General features: G+C 33.2%; 1 pseudogene; it reads left to right on the top strand.

Moving 5' to 3' along the window:
* The first annotated feature begins 9,465 nt into the window (after nt 1-9,465).
* Nucleotides 9,466-17,048, top strand: LOC130949499 (uncharacterized; annotated as a pseudogene).
* The last annotated feature ends 514 nt before the right edge of the window (nt 17,049-17,562 follow it).

Genomic DNA, 17,562 nt, shown 5'->3' with positions numbered 1-17,562 from the left:
AAAAAGTCTTCAATCCTTATTCTTGATCACTTTCCACATCTTCATCATCGTTAAAGGTTTGAAGATCAAGATTTAAACCTAAAAATCAAAAGAGATAGCAATTAATAAAATAATTACTATAACGTAAAAAATTAACATAAATGAATATTAAGTAATATGTCACCTTTATTCCCTAAAGCTGCCCACAACCAACTTTGGCCACACATTAAAGCTTCAATTATGCTTTCTTTGAGCTTTCCGCGATGAGGAGAAATCACACGACCACTTGTACTAAAAGCAGATTCAGAAGCAACAGTGGATACCGGAATGGCATATATATCCTTGGCGATTTTTGCCAAAACTTTAAATTTCATTTGATTGTTCTTCCACCATTTCAAAACATTAAAGTTAGGATCATTTGGAGGATGAATGTCCTCCTTAAAGTTATTATCCGTTGGTTGTGAAGTTTCTGAAGTTGGATTAGCATTACTCTGAACTTCAACTTCAATATCGGTAGGAAAATTATTGCTTTGTGTGTCTTCTCTAGCATTACTAGCCATGAAATTATCTTAACAAACCTACATGAAAAATACCTATATCAATAAAATTAAAATTACTGAAGGTTTGGATGATTTCTTAGATAACATCCCTATTTTAGTGCTACTGCTACATATCAGCACCATTTACGGACGCCCTTATCCCTCTTAAAAGTACTACAATGTTTTATGGGTCATGGGTGAGTGCCTACATGATAAAAATCTCTCTTCATATGGTGGTGCCCTTTCATCCAGTCATAAAGCAAACAAAACAGGTCATAGAATTGTTTTTAGAAATTTTTTAAAATAAGAACTCCCTTTTCTACAAACTTCTACTATGTACTGAAACCAAATAGGCAAATATTGACACTAGAGAATGAAAATGAAACCAATCAAATTTGAGTAGTGCTAGGGAGCCAATGGCTTAAGTGTACAATGTGTACAATGGGCTAAATTTTTTGTCCAAATAAAATGAACATCACCATACTAGCTAGAATAACCATCCGATACCAAGGATAACCATCCGGATACCAAGGATAATAAACATCTCAATAAAAAATTAAACTAATTTTGGGGTTCACCAAGGATCGAACTCTTGACCTTTCGAATCTAGAACTCTAATACCATATCTGAAACCACTCATCCCAAAAACGTAACCTGACAGGACAATATAACACTAATGGTCATATCTCTAATACTTTTTAAACCTCCATTGTACACATTGTACGTTTAGGCCATTGGCTCCCTAGACTTTTTCATCAAATTTTTATAAAGAATTTAAAGTTAAAACATTAGAATCTCACACTCAAGAAAAAGCATATATGACAATGGCAATTAATAAATCTCAAACATTAGGGATTCTTGAAGATGAAAGCCTAAATAGACTCTTTCACGTCCACAGATAATGTACTTGTTTATCTAAATTCAGAGCTTTTAAAGAAAAGAAAATAATTAATCATAAGGATTTCTGAATTTCTTTAAAAGCTTTGGAATTTCATATCCAAGCATCCAGTCATAAAGCAAACAAAACAGGTCATAGAATTGTTTTTAGAAATTTTTTAAAATAAGAACTCCCTTTTCTACAAACTTCTACTATGTACTGAAACCAAATAGGCAAATATTGACACTAGAGAATGAAAATGAAACCAATCAAATTTTTATAAAGAATTTAAAGTTAAATCATTAGAATCTCACACTCAAGAAAAAACATATATGACAATGGCAATTAATAAATCCCAAACAGTAGGAATTTTTGAAGATGAAAGCCTAAACAGACTCTTTCACATCCACAAATAATGTACTTGTTTATCTAAATTCAGAGCTTTTAAAGAAAAGAAAATAATTAATCATAAGGATTTCTGAATTTCTTTAAAAGCTATGGAATTTCATATCCAAGCATATCATCTACAGCTTGAATCATTCTAGACTTTAGTTTTTCAAATTTATCAATGTTGTAATTACTTAAAACTTCTCTGAAGTGATCTGCATTAGGAAAATCTCCAGAATAGATGATAGTCTCGTTGAACCAATTTCTCAACATAAATAAATAGTAAAATTAGAGAAGAAAATTAAGGAACCAAAAACGAAGAACATAACATTAACATGATTTCTGAACATTGAGGAATGAGGAGTGACCACTGACTAGTGAGCAGTGAGCATTGAGGATTGTTAATATGATTTCTGAACAAAAAATTAAAAAAAAAACGAAGAACTACAGCAGTGTGCAGATCTAAAGCTAATCATTCAGGAATCAGGATTTCAATATGATTTCTGAAAAAAATGAAAAAATAACGAAGAAGCTTCGACGAAGGCGACGGACAAGAAGCCATTACCTTCGGGGACGAGCACGACGGACGACGGCGACGAGCACGGCGGACGACGGCGACGAGCTCCACGCGAGACGGCGGGCAAAGCACGACTGAGCAGCGAGAGCCGAGAAGAACGGACGAGGAACAGGGGAACGAGGAGAGAGGAGAAGGGCTGGAGCACGACGAACAGACGAAGCTTTTGGGCGCGACGGAAGGCGGCGGCGGTGGAGGAGGCTAGGGTTTTTTTTGGGGGAAACAGGAAGTGAAGAGAAACTGAGGGTGAAGTGAAGAGAAACTGAGAGTGAATGAGTGATGAGAGGACTCACTATGGACTATGGTCTTGGTCTCTTGGAGAAGAGCTGAGGAACAGTCGAACAGAGGAGAGGAAGTGACTCAAGTGAGTGAGAGTGACGGTGAGAAGAAGCTGAAGGGCAAAGCAAAGGGGTTCCTAACCCTAACTGGCTAACTGAGTGAGTGAGAGTGACGGTGAGGTGAGAACTGTTTCCAAACTAACCCTAATCATAAAAGGTATATATATACTCCGGGGCGGGTAGGGGCGGGTTTAGCCTGAACCCGACCCCGCCCCGCCCCACTCATCAACCCGCCACGGTTCAGACCCGCCCGGCTCCGGGTCGGGTTCAAACCCGCCCCGACCGGGTAGGGGCGGGGCGGGTACCCGCGGGTACGGGTTCTGCTGCCATCCCTAATATTGGCTAATCAATGAGAAGAAAAACAAGTAGATTATTTCAGCAGTCACGTCGCATGATACAAAATCAAGGATTTCTTTTAAGACATTGATATGTTCATTGTCATCAACTACTATGCCCTACTCTTATTTACCTTAGAATAGAAACTGTGTGCATTTGTAGGGGAAGCAAGAAAGACATTTTGCATTACTAGAAAAAAAAAAGTCTGGAAACATAACACAGAGCATTGAGCCCCTTAATAAGAACTATAATTAAAACAACTGCAGAAAGAAAAGGACCACCCAAATGGAGAAACAAAATGAATAAAACCAACTTACTTTTCAAATAACCTTCTACAACCTACCAATAAGAATACCAAAAAAAATACAAATTACTAATTTCTAAAACAAAGGTAGTTTTTAAATAAGCATTTTACAACCTATCAATAAGAATTAAAAAGAAATAAATTTAATGAATTATTTAAATTATTTTATCCATAAATAATATTTATTTTTCATAGGTTGCAAGCTTCGATACCGTTGATTAAGAAGTGGAAGGATGTCATAGTAGAGTTTTAGATGTACACGATGAAAAATTTCGTTGTTTTGGATAACACTATATACCCCAAGGTAACTCCGGATAAATATATATTGGTTTTCTCACACCGGACCAAGGTTCATCACGGTGAACATCCAAGCTTTCCACTTGATGCCTTTCGCTTAAAGTCATTTAAGGAATTTCTTACTGTTGATAAGTTTGACAACTCTGAACTTATTGGTAAGAAATCCTTTGGTGGTCTACATAACTTTCTAATATAAACATTTCCCCCAACCCCCTAACTTGGATTTGTTTTCTAAAGCTAAGCTTATTTTGTTTCTGGACATGTAGATATAATTGGTGAGGTTGTAGGCAAAGAGGTTTCCAGGGATTTTGTAACCAGCAAAAGGGTGGAGACTAAACGGTCGGTCATAATCCTACAAGATTTAGAGTATGTGCTAATTATAACTAAGGGCTAATTATAACCTCTCAATAACTATTAACTAATATGAGATTTAATTTTATATTAGATTTTAAAAACCTCAGATAAATCTTTGGTCAGAGTGAATTTAATTTTAAATGGAATCCCAATTGCACAAGAATTATCATTACACTATATACATAGAAAAAAATCCTGACAAGCAGAGCATTATATGAGAGGCCGTATGGCAAGCGGAGTATATTGCTTTATTTATAAACAAAATCCATGTGTAAAAGGGTCAACAAAATGTTATTGTATAAATTACTATGAAAGATACACATTTACTGCATTTTAAAGAGAAAATTCCATTCTCCTATCTTGAAAGATACTCAAATGACATTTTTCTCTCTTTTATTTGTAAAATGTATATTTTTTCTTCTTTATGACTATTAGAAAATCTCATATTTAATCTATTCTGAATTTTTTGTGTTAATTAATATTAAATCTATCCATTTAAAAAGAAAAAATAAATTATTTTTTACAAAAATACCTATTAGCAAAAAATTTTTTGTGTTGTCATTAAATTTTGCTTACCAAAATATCCTTTCATATATTATTTTTGGATTCATTCAATTGTATTTTGACTACAAAATTTTTTAAGAAATTTTAGTTATTAAGGAAGTTTTTATAAAGATAGCCATCAATAATTTTTTTAATAGTCAAATATGATTTTACCAAAATTTTCATTAACAATTACAGTTATATTTTAGATTCATTTTCGATATCAATATATATTATTCTAACATTAAATAAAAAAATTATGGTAGGATTATTTCTCGATATCAATATATATTAATTGTTATACATATTAACAGTGGTAAAATTTTTTTCATTTATTGTTAAAATAATATATCGATATAACAAAAATTAAAGTAAAATATAAAATTAATTGTTAATGCAAGTTTTTGTTAAATCACAATTTAAGAATTAAAATATTTTTAAATGATATCTTAAAAAAAATAATTCTATTTTTTTCTCATCTTTTGGTAAAAATTTCACTTACTTAATAAAAAAATTATTAAAGGATATTTTGGTAAGCAAAATTTAATGATAAAAAAATAAAACTTTTACTAAAGGGTATTTCTGTAAAAAAATCTACTTTTCTTACAAAATAGATAAAATTAACATTAATTAACACAAAACATTTAAATATATTAAAGAGAAAAATTTTTAAAAATTAAAAGAGAGAAAGATGTACATTTTAGCAAAAATAAAGAGAAAAAGAATATCATTTTAATTTCTCTAAGAAGAGAGGAGTAAAATTTTCTTCAATTTAAATCAACTTGAATGCAATCAAATCAAGTTATAAGCAATACATATGTTGAATAAATAATTAGTCATGACCAAGGTATGTAACTTATTATCTTCCAAATCATTCAAATATTTTGGAATGATCAAATGATCTTTATGGTCATAGGAATGATATGCACAATTACCCACAAGGGCTATATAATAGATGTAATGATAAATGAATAGAGTTTTAAATGAAATTCATTTTGGATGATGATAATTACATCTCTATACGTATTTACAAACTGATGACAGCTGGAGTTCCATGTATAATGTAATAGACAGTGGCTTAGATGGTAACCCCTCTTGACATTAAGATTATTAATGTTAAAACAATACATTAAGGGAACTTCAATTTCTTTTCAAATACTTTGAATTAGTTAATTACAGAACTAATTCTCTCTTATTTTTTTAATGACTAAATTAGTGTTATATTCCACCCACATTCAATACAAATTAATACACGCTATTGCACTCCATAACTAAGAAAGAAGAAAACTATAAAAGGATCACTAATTAATAAACCAGTTTAAATAATTTTCAACATATGTAACCATTACGCATAAAAAAAGTTTATTGATTATTTGTACGTGTCTCAACATCACAACTTTAATGGGTTGTGGACTTACACGTTAAGAGATAAGAAAATTATTCATTAAATTATTTAAACTGTCAAATAATTTTTTCGGAATGTAATGGAACTTTTTAAAAAACACATAAGTAATAAAAGGCATCTTAGTACTACCAAGTTGAATTCTAAAACTTGAATTACCTTAATTTTTTTATCCAACGACCTTTATATTTACGAACACACCACTATAAGCCTCACCTTTTTATATTGTCGGAAACTCAAAACACAAACTAACATCTTCTCACTTAACAAGCTTTGCACAAACATTACTCGGTTCTATCTCAAAAATGAGTCACACCCCACCAAAGAGAGTTTGCATGCCTCATCTAGGTGATGAATTGGTTTGGAAAATATTTGCTAAGGCTGATTCCAAGACAGTTGGGAGATGTAGGAGTACAAACAAGTCATGGAGATATACATTGTCGACACCATCCTTTGTGAAGGAACATTACAAGCAAAACAAAAATAGAGAGCAGAGTATCATAATTGGTATTGGATACTATCCAGCTAATGAAAACTCCCAGTGGTTTGAGAGGGTTGATGCCCAAACTGGCGAGCATCTTGATTTGAATATACCAGTGGCCATAAACAACTTTGGCTACTATGCTCTTATAGGTTCTGATAATGGGAATCTCTGTCTAAGGTACTCTTAGGATGGCCTTATCTCTCGACTTCTTATTTGGAATCCTTTAACTCGAATGTTGGCTTTTGCGTCTGATGAAGCAAGAAAACATTCACGGTATGCTGTTTCTATCTATGCTTTTGGTTATTTGGAGGATACCATTGAGTATAGGATAGTGCATGTGTACAAAAGGCACTATTCTGACACCAAAATGTCTTGGACTCTCTACAATTCATACGAGAGGAATTGGAAGCACTTCGGAACAATTCAAAGCAAAGTCCAGAAGATTGGCCCAAAGTACATTATGAAAAATGGGATTGTTTATTGGATAGGGTGGGAAGGCACCTCCTATGCTCAACCAGCATTAATCGTCACTTTCAACTTGCAACAAAGGCTATGTTACGAGGGTGAGGTCCCGGATGCTGTTAAATCAACTTACCACTCCTTAACACACTTCAATGATGGAGTTGGGTTCATATCCACACTATATGTAGGATGGACCATCCAAATTAATTTGTGGGAAATTATTCGTGATGGTCAAGATCAGCTAATTTGGGAAAAGATGCTAAAAATTTCTGGCTTGCGGATTCCTTACAATCCTACTTTGTTTGTTGGTAAAGATATTATTTCACTTTTGGAGTCTAGGAACAATCATGGTGGAGCTAATGATGGAGAGAAAACTGAACTTCTTTTATCAAGGAATAAGTTCAATACTTTTAAGACAAAACATTTGATGCATCGCACTTGGAATGAGTCTCTTTTTGTGAAAACAGTTACTCTCCACTCACAGGGACTTTACATGGTGTAGAAGTATCACTAATGTGTTAGATGAAGAGTTGTGTATGTTCTTTAAGTATTTGTGACGTATATATTTAGTGTCCAATCTGAATTATGAGTCTTTAACATTCACTAAATGTCTTCTTAAGCAGTGTTGTTTCTAATTGTTGTATTTAAAATATTTGAGGGTTTAGTTCATGAATGTAGTAATCTGGCAGTCGTATGTATGATTTAACTTCCTAGCTATGTTGTCATCGATTATTTAGGGGCTGGTATATTATTGAGGTTAGAATAGTGTGTTTGTGTGATTAATCTAATGAAATTACAACATTATTATCCTTACATAAGTAAAATATGAATTATTTTCTTCTTATTTTTGTGGCAACCAACCAAGTAAATCAAAATTAATAAATTTCCAATAATTTCATAATTTTTACTATTTAACTTTACATAAATTATTACTGGCTATAGAAGAAACTTCATGATAAAATATACAAGTCCAGAGTAGCAAACATGCTATGTTGTTGAATTCAAACATTTTGGAAGGACCTACCTATGCGTTAACTCTCAAATTGTTGTTGTAACAAGTATCAACACACTATGAATGATAAAAAAAGGTTTCATTATTCTGTTGGTCCCTATAATTTTGCGAAATTTTCAATTAGGTCTCTATGTTCTTTTTTCTTTTAATTGCGTCCCTAGACCAGATTTTTTTTTCAATTAGGCCCCTCTTGACTGTAATTAGCTTAATTTTTTAGGGACCCAACTAAAAACAAATGCTGCAGGAACCCAAATCAAAGGAAAAAAAGTGTAGAGATCCAATTAAAAAAAAATCCGGTGCAAGTACTCAATTAAAAAAAAAAGAGACCTAATTAAAGATTTTGCGAAACTAAGGGACCAATAGAATAATAAAAAAAACACATAGCATTCTTTAAATAGATCTCTTCTCACAAAATTAAATTTGGAGGATCAAATAAATAACTTATAATTTTTTAAGGAAAAATGTGTTACAAAATCTAAATGTGTGCCGTTGTGATTATAGTAATATAATAATGAGTACATGACATATTTTTCAATGCTTTTTATGATCTATAAAAAATTTGAGGTAAACATTTCATACTTTTAAAGAAATATAATAATAGGAAGTTATCAATAAATGGTACCTATATATAATAACTAATGTCAGTTTAGTCATGAGAATAGTCACAAACCCTTAAACAAAGATACAATGCTAGCTGTGATATGACTCAAAGATCTATCTTCATGCAATTAAGATGGGGAGGATTCAATGTTAAAGTCCTCAGTTAAATATAGTTGTGAATAAAAATAGATATTTTGAGACATGATTGAATAATCCCTATAAGAGTACTTAATGTTTACTTAGTGGTATGCTCACAATAAATGAAAATTTAGCCAATATTATTATTAAAAAATCATTTCTAAGTTAACTAAGTCCAACCTGGTCTACCTACAAAGATAAGCTTTTAGGTTCACGTGGCACAAGTGCTTCGTTCTTTGGTGAATTAATAATGGTTATTCAAAGGAACTACAATCTTCATAATCTGAAATACATTCAACCTATGTTAAGGACACGGATGGAGCAAATGCCTTCAGAGAAATACAGGAAGAAAGAAGAAGATAATTCAATGGAGGAATACCAGAGCAACGCGAAAAGTATTTAAAAATGCCTATCCAACACAACACCAACTCATCTTCCTCCAGAAAAACAGGTACTAAAATTATACAACATAGAGCATGATATCTCAACCAATCAGTGTGAACAGAAGAAGAATATTTTAGCTATTATGAAGTTGTTGCATATGAGATTTATGCCTTCGTGTTTTATACTTATATCTTGAGGATAAACCAGCATATATTTTATCATTTGTATTGTTTTACTTCACAACCAGTAGCAGAAACATGAAGGTTCAAAACAATTCTAGCTGTCAAAAGATGGCCATCAGAAATATCGAAACACAAGGCAGTTCGCATGATGGGGCAGGACAACACCTTCCGGGATGGTTTATTGAAACAACTGGTAATCACCATTGTAAGAATCTCAGTTAGTAAAATCAATTCGCAATGTCATTAAATTATATGAGAATCATTTCAGGCACAATGGACACATTACTAAGTAACACACCACACCAAAGCCTACATCCAGATAAGGAAAACATGCCCTATACAATAGATTCTTATGCTATGAATCAGAAGGATAGCAAAGTCAAATGGTCAACAAATTGCAGAACAACTCTCGCAGATTTACCCTTCAATACTGCTAACTTGCCACAGGATATAGGTACTTAGCTATTCCTAATTCGACCTAGACAAGTTGGTTGAATTTAAGCAAAGTTGAACCTATGTAAACAAACTATTCTTTTCTTTCTATCAGAGACAAAAAAGAATGCTAGAAGAGTCAGAGCATTGAAACTCGCTGAGAGTAGGCACTATAACACCACTCAATTTCAACAAGGTTAAATTTAATTAAAAGTGTAATTTTTAGTTAAATATGGAAGCTGATTAAACTTGACATTGCACAAATTTGCTAATCTCTATTGCTCATATCATTATATCTTGAACGTATACGCTGTGAAGGTATGCGAGGAACAACTACCCTTTATGAGAGTCCAACAATCCATGGATCTCCAGGTATTAAATCTATTATTTGTAAATGTATATCTGAAGTTGAAACAGCTTTTTGTTTCCTTATAACTTTAGTGGAAGGCACACATGGTTGCAAAAAAACAGAATCCAAATAATCTATAATTAAGAACTATGTTAGCATACTCAGTTCATAATATTTCAAATAATGAATATAAAAAGACTACTTAAGAACATGTAATAATGAGATGTATTGTATCGGTTAAGTATAATATAAATTCCAGAAATATTGAAGAAATTATGGATAATCTATAAATTTTAATTAGAATAATAATCGATACCTTATAATTAGGCCAACCAGATGTTTCAAAGGAACATACATTGTGTCGTTAGTCTTGAGAATGACATGAATTTATAGATGAAAATATATACTAGGAAAATGTATTTATTAATTTAGTAATCCAAGAAAATAATTTGTCGTTTTCTCTCTTAATCAACTAATATATTATTTCATCCAGCAATATATGTATGACGAAAGTACATGAAGTCCACGTAATTGAAAGTAAGAATGTTGACTCAACACCTTCTCCAATTTCTGGGACTCATAATTTAATAAACTAACTAAATCATTATGAAAATCATGCACTACATGGCTATAAAAAATATAAATTTCATAAAACTTTAAAACTCTTTGTAGTGCAATATCATGATTAATCAATTGTTTTAAATAAGAAAACTTTCTCTAACAAGAAAATCAATTAAATTTTCTCAATGCTATTTACTTGAAATAATAATAGTCAAATCACCGTAAAAAGCAGTAGTAAGTAATTACACATTAAATTTTGTGTGTTTGCAGATAATTCACCTCATAGATGATCCTCATATCATTAATTTTCACATAGTGTAATTCTTAATAAAACTTATTTTTTTTTTGGGTCATCCTATCAACTTTTTGTTCAATCACATGTCTTAGTAATGAGGTTTATTCCAGAGGTTTACACTGAATCATTTACAACCTTTGTCACAATATCAAGAGAGTAATAAGGATAGTTTTGGGACACACAATGAAAAAAAAAACAAAATGGATCAAAGCGAAGAACATACTTATCAATATCTTTTAAGCCATTAGTTGAGTCATTCTTAAATGGGCTACCACATATAACTGGACAAAAAATTATGTTTTTAGACTTGATATGAACTTCATATTGGACAAAAGAAACCGTGGCTATTTAATGCTATAATATTGATAGTTCTTTTACAGCAGTTTGCACAATAGAAATTAAAAAAACAAAAAGATACAATTATAAAAAATTTGAAGCACATCAATGAGCTGAACTGTGCTTATATCAGGTCCAATAATTTTATACAAGAAACAGAATCAGTCAAAATGTTAATAGAATTGTACAAAATTTTGTTGACCATGCTTATATTCATCAATTATCTCAGGTTGCTCCCTCAAATTTTCCCAATTACTCAGTGACTCATTTACTACGATAAATCAAGCCAGTACGTCACACATGATAACACCGAATTATTTAAATGGTGCCAACACTCAACTGGACTCATCCGCTCAAAGTCAACTTAATATAGGTAATTTTACCTCATCTTTGACATTATTACTTTGTGTGTGAACTACTTCACTTTAAGAGTTGAGGACTCCTTATAAGAATTTCTTTGTGTTTACTCAACTCATATGCCAAAGAACCACATGTGCAGCTAAGTTGCCCAAATTTGCTGTAGCAAAGCAATGTAATAAGAACACACGTTCTGAAGGTGATTATTTAGTATTATGTCAACATAAAATCCTAACTTAAGTCAATTGTTCATGAATCTATTATGTTTGAGGTCACTCACAATGCTGGTGCAACTCCTGGGATCCATTTGTAGGGGTGATTAACAGGAAGTCAAGGAATAAAAAAGCTAATCATGCAAAAGAACATACGAGTACTATGTAGTTAATGTTATTTATTACTTTAAAGGCCCATTTCTTAATAATTTTATCAATCAGATCAAATAAAAGTGTGGTTCTAATATCATTTGCAGAATATTGGCACATGGGTGATCTACGCTATCAATGTGAATATTGTCATGCGTTGTTTTGGTATGACGAAAGAATCCGAAAACATTACAATACAAAGGATCCCAAATATACACTTTGTTGTAGAGGTGGGCAAGTAGAGATTCCACACTTACAGGATGCTCCTAAAGTGTTGTATGATTTGTTGTACAATGATGATGCCAAAAGCAAGCACTTTCGTGACAACATAAGGACTTATAATAGTATGTTTCAATTCACATCGATGGGGGCAAAGGTTGACCGTAATATCAATTCCACAAGGGGACCACCGACATTTATTCTATGTGGTGAGAATTATCACTTGATGGGTAGTTTAATACCCAAAGTAGGGAGTCCTGCTAAATTTGCACAACTGTATGTATTTGATACCCAAAATGAGGTGCAAAATCGTATCGCTGTTATCAGGTAAGTAATCAAACCAAACTATCTACAACTATAATATATTAGAAAACCTATTGCTTATTATAAGACGTACTCGGTATTTGTAACTCATTCTGTTCTATATTTTAATTTAATATATAGGGGGGAAGAGAACAATAAAATTCACGAAGATATTGTCAGAGACTTGAAGAAAATGCTTGATGAGCATAATGTTTTGGTCAAAGCATTTCGCATGGTTAGGGAATCAATTAGTGTTGAGCCTAGATCAATGGTGAAATTGAGGCTATTGGGCAAGAGAGGCAAGGATGGTAGAAGGTATAATTTACCATCAACCAACGAGGTGGCAGCTTTGATTGTGGGTGATTTTGATATAAACAGAACTGATAGGGACATCGTGGTAGAGACACAAAGTCATAAATTGCAACGAATTACTCAACTTAATCCTGCATATTTAGGCTTACAATATCCGTTATTGTTTCCCTATGGAGAGGATGGATACAAAGAAGAGATACCCCTCAATAAAAGTAATGCTAATGAAGGAAAAGGAAGACAAGAGTTATCCATGAAGGAATTCTTTGCTTTCCGAATACAAGAGAGATTGGCTGATGGATCCCCATTACTATATTCAAGAAGATTGTTCCAACAGTTTCTGGTTGATGGTTACTCCATGATTGAGTCAGCAAGGTTAAATTATATACGTCTTGATCAAGAGAAGTTCAGATGTGAGATGTACAAGGGAGTTAAAGAAGCTGTTTTAAGTGGAGAAACTAGACCGTCATCCTGTGGTAAAAGAATTATTTTACCCTCATCATTTACTGGAGGACCAAGGTATATGATCCAAAACTACCAAGATGCTATGGCTATATGTAAAGTGGTTGGTTATCCCGATCTGTTCATTACATTCACATGCAATCCTAAGTGGCCTGAGCTGGAAGACTTCCTAAAAAACAGAGAACTAAATGCAGAAGACCGTCCAGACATGATTTATAGGGCTTTCAAAGTGAAATTGGATCATTTAATAAAAGAAATCAAAACAAACAAGATATTCGGTTGAGTTTGTGCAGGTTATCAATTCTAACTCATCTTCTAAATTTTCAAGCTATTAATATAAGAAAATATTTATAGAACATCCTATTTAACAATGTTTCAGGACTTTCATGACAAAAGATTGCATGAAGCATCAAAGAGAATATTTTGTCTTAGAGTTTAGATTATTAGTTCACAATTGTTGTCATTAATAAATTTATTGTTTTCCAAAATTATAATGTCCATTTTAAGCTGTCTCAAACATAAATAAAAATGTAATGGTGGAAAAGGATGTTAAATAATTATCAAACACACTTCTTAAATTACAAGTTAATGCGGTTACTGTGGGAGACATTTCTATAAATTCAATAAGGTAGAAAATTTATCTGCACCATATGAAATATGATTTCTTTTTATTAGAATTTGTAGATGACTAACGACAAATTATGTATTTTTTCAGTTGTTTATACCATTGAATTTCAAAAACGTGGACTCCCACATGCCCACATACTCATTTTCCTTCATCGGGATGATAAGTATCCAACTGCGGATGACATAGACAAAATTATTTCAGCTGAGATACCGGACAAGTACCAAGATCCAGAATATTACGCAGCTGTTGAAAAACACATGATGCATGGTCCATGTGGTACACTTAGGAAAGAGTCTCCATGCATGGAGAATGGCAAATGCATACGCCACTTTCCTAAAAGATTTGTTGACACCACAACAATCGATGATAATGGGTATCCAATATATAGACGAAGAGATGATGACAAAACAATAAATAAGTCCGGTGTTGATCTTGACAACCGATATGTCGTACCACACAATAGATCATTATTATTGAAATATGGAGCACATATTAATGTGGAGTGGTGTAATCAGTCAAGGTCAATTAAGTACTTATTTAAGTATGTGAACAAAGAAAATGACCGTGTTACAACTTCTTTTTATAGGACTACTACTGAAGATCCTGAAGATGACAAAATTGATGAAGTTAGCATGTATTATGATTGTAGATACATATCTCCATGTGAAGCAGCCTGGAGAATTTTTGGATACAATCTCCATTACAGAGATCCCTCTGTTGTAAGGTTGGGGTTCCACTTGGAGAATGAGCAAACCATTATTTTCAAAGACCACGAAAACATAGACGATGTTGCTAGAGAAGCCTCCATTAAAGAATCTATGTTTTTGGGATGGTTTGATGCAAATAAACAATATTCTGCAGCAAGATCCCTTACCTATGATGAATTTCCTACAAAGTTTGTTTGGAAGGCTAAAGAAAGGGAATGGTGTCCACGTAAATCTCATTCGGTTATTGGCAGGATTTTCTTTGTACCACCTGGATCTGGAGAAGTATACTATCTAAGGCTACTACTTAACTTTGCCAAAGGACCTACATGCTATGAAGATATCAGGACTGTTGATGGAATTTTGTACCCAACCTTTAGAGATGCATGCTATGCAAGAGGTCTCCTAGATGATGATAGAGAATATATCGATGCAATAGAGGAAGCAAGTCATTGGGGTTCAGGAATATTTTTGCGCAAACTCTTTGCGACATTGTTGTTTTCAAATTCAATAGAGAGGCCTGAACATGTATGGGAAAACCCATGGAGTTTGTTATCCGATGACATACTTCATCGTCAAAGAACCCTCCTCGACAACCCTGGTAAGCACCAAGTTTAAGTTATGTATATAGTTTTGTGATACAATTATTAATATTAAAAAACTGAGTTTATATTTATTTAATACAATCTCTAAAGAATTAAATTAGACATGGTTTTTACATAGAAATTTCAAATGTCGTGTACATATGTGCATAAAGTTACTTTAGAATAACAACATGATATAATTTGAGCATATCTTAATAAATTATTCTTATTCTACATGGATTATAAGAACACTTTATTATAATGAATGGTTTGGTTTTTGTTTCTTCGTACAGATTTGCACCTAACAGATGAAGAGTTAAAGGAATTAACTCTAATAGATGTTGAGAACATAATGAATATCTATAACAGGAGCCTCAAGGATTTCCCAACAATGCCGTTCCCAAACATGGACGCATGTTCATTGCAGTTGATGGCAAGTGGGACTAATCGGCTGATATGTGATGAGCTTCGATATGATAGGCGAAGATTAGCAGAAGAACATGCTACTTACTTACAACAATTGACAGATGAGCAGAAAGTGGTGTACAAAGAAATCATGTTGGCTGTTCATAGTAGGAAAGGGGGAGTATTCTTCCTTTATGGATATGGTGGAACAGGAAAAACATTTGTTTGGAAGACCTTGGCTTCCGCATTGAGATCTAAAGGCGAAATTGTACTGACTGTTGCCTCAAGCGGAATAGCATCTCTTCTATTACCGGGTGGGCGGACAGCACACTCACGCTTTGCAATTCCACTTAACTTAGATGAGTACTCAACATGCAACATAAAGCAAGGTAGTCATCTAGCTGAACTATTAATTAAAAGCAAACTCATTATTTGGGATGAAGCACCAATGGTAAACAAGCACTGTATTGAAGCTCTTGATAGGACTATGTGAGATATCTTACGATTCAAGAATTCTAACAGCCTCAACGAGCCATTTGGAGGGAAGACAATTGTATTCGGAGGTGACTTTCGTCAAATACTACCTGTGATACCGAAAGGTACCAGATAGGAAATTGTCAATGCAACGATAAATTTATCGTATATATGGAACAGCTGCAAGATTTTATCTCTAACAAAAAATATGCATCTACAAACAAACGGGAGCCATACAACATGTCAGGAGTTAAAGCAGTTTGCAGATTGGATATTGGCTATTGGGGATGGAAGATGTGGTACATCTAATGATGGAGTTGATAGTGTAAAAATCCCGGATGACATCCTAATTAATGATTGGGATGATCCTATTGTAGCTATTTGTAAAGCTACTTACCCGGAAATGTTTAGAGGAACAAATGTTGAATATAAAGCAGAGGATCGAGCCATACTAGCACCGACCTTGCAAATTGTGGATGAGATAGAGCTTGAACCCAGCTGAAACTATAACATATTATAGCTCTGACAAAGCTTGTGCAACAGAAGCCAACAATGACTTGCTAGAATCTATACATACTCCTGAATTCCTAAATACAATCAAGTGTTTTGGAGTACCAAATCATGAGTTAACTGTGAAGGTTGGGACACCTATAATGCTATTGCGGAACATTGATCATTCTGCCGGGCTGTGTAATGGAACACGCTTAGTAATCACTAAACTTGGAAAACATATCATTGAAGCAAGGAGCATAGCAGGGAGAAATTCTGGCCAAAAGGTGTTTATCCCAAGAATGACCTTAAGTCCTTCGGATCACAGAATACCATTCAGGTTCCAACGAAGACAATTTCCCATTATGGTATCCTATGCCATGACTATCAATAAAAGCCAAGGGCAATCACTTTCGAAAGTTGGTTTGATTTTAAAAAAGCCAGTTTTTACCCACGGTCAATTATATGTTGCCCTCTCGAGAGTTACACACAAGAAGGGGCTAAAGGTTTTGTTATGTCATGAGGAAGGTGATAACAAAGAGACAGACAATGTCGTTTTCAAGGAAGTATTCAGAAATGTTGCCTGAAAAAATATGATCACCAGTTTTAGATGGAGTATGCATTACCAGACTCCACTATCCACTATAACCTTATCTCATTAATTGGGCAATAGTAGCTCTAACCAATTATGTTTTTCCACAAATTGTCAAAACAGTTTCATCAATATTCAATCTATCTGTATTCCATAGCCATGGTACTATTTATAGATACTCACCTGATTAAATTCTGATGCAGGTTTCGAGCTAAGTACTCCAATGTTCAAGGTAGCATGATATTCCACATGACTTCATGACAGCTGCGGCCTACAATTAACCATTGCAGCTTAAGGATTCTATGGATGGAATTTAGTCTTTAATGTAGGCACCAATCTTATCGTTTTTTCCAATATTAGATGTGTTGTACCTTAGTTCGTATTGAGTTTTATCACATTTTCATGCTATTATGTCAGTTCTCTTTTTATTGTTTTATTTTCTGCATAACCAACATGCACCCAACCCCTAAACCATTCAAAAACTTAAATATACTTTGTTTAACCTCCTA

The sequence above is a fragment of the Arachis stenosperma genome, chromosome 9 (genome assembly GCF_014773155.1).
Source record: "Arachis stenosperma cultivar V10309 chromosome 9, arast.V10309.gnm1.PFL2, whole genome shotgun sequence".
Lineage (NCBI taxonomy): Eukaryota > Viridiplantae > Streptophyta > Magnoliopsida > Fabales > Fabaceae > Arachis > Arachis stenosperma.
This window is presented reverse-complemented; position numbering and strand designations above follow the sequence as displayed.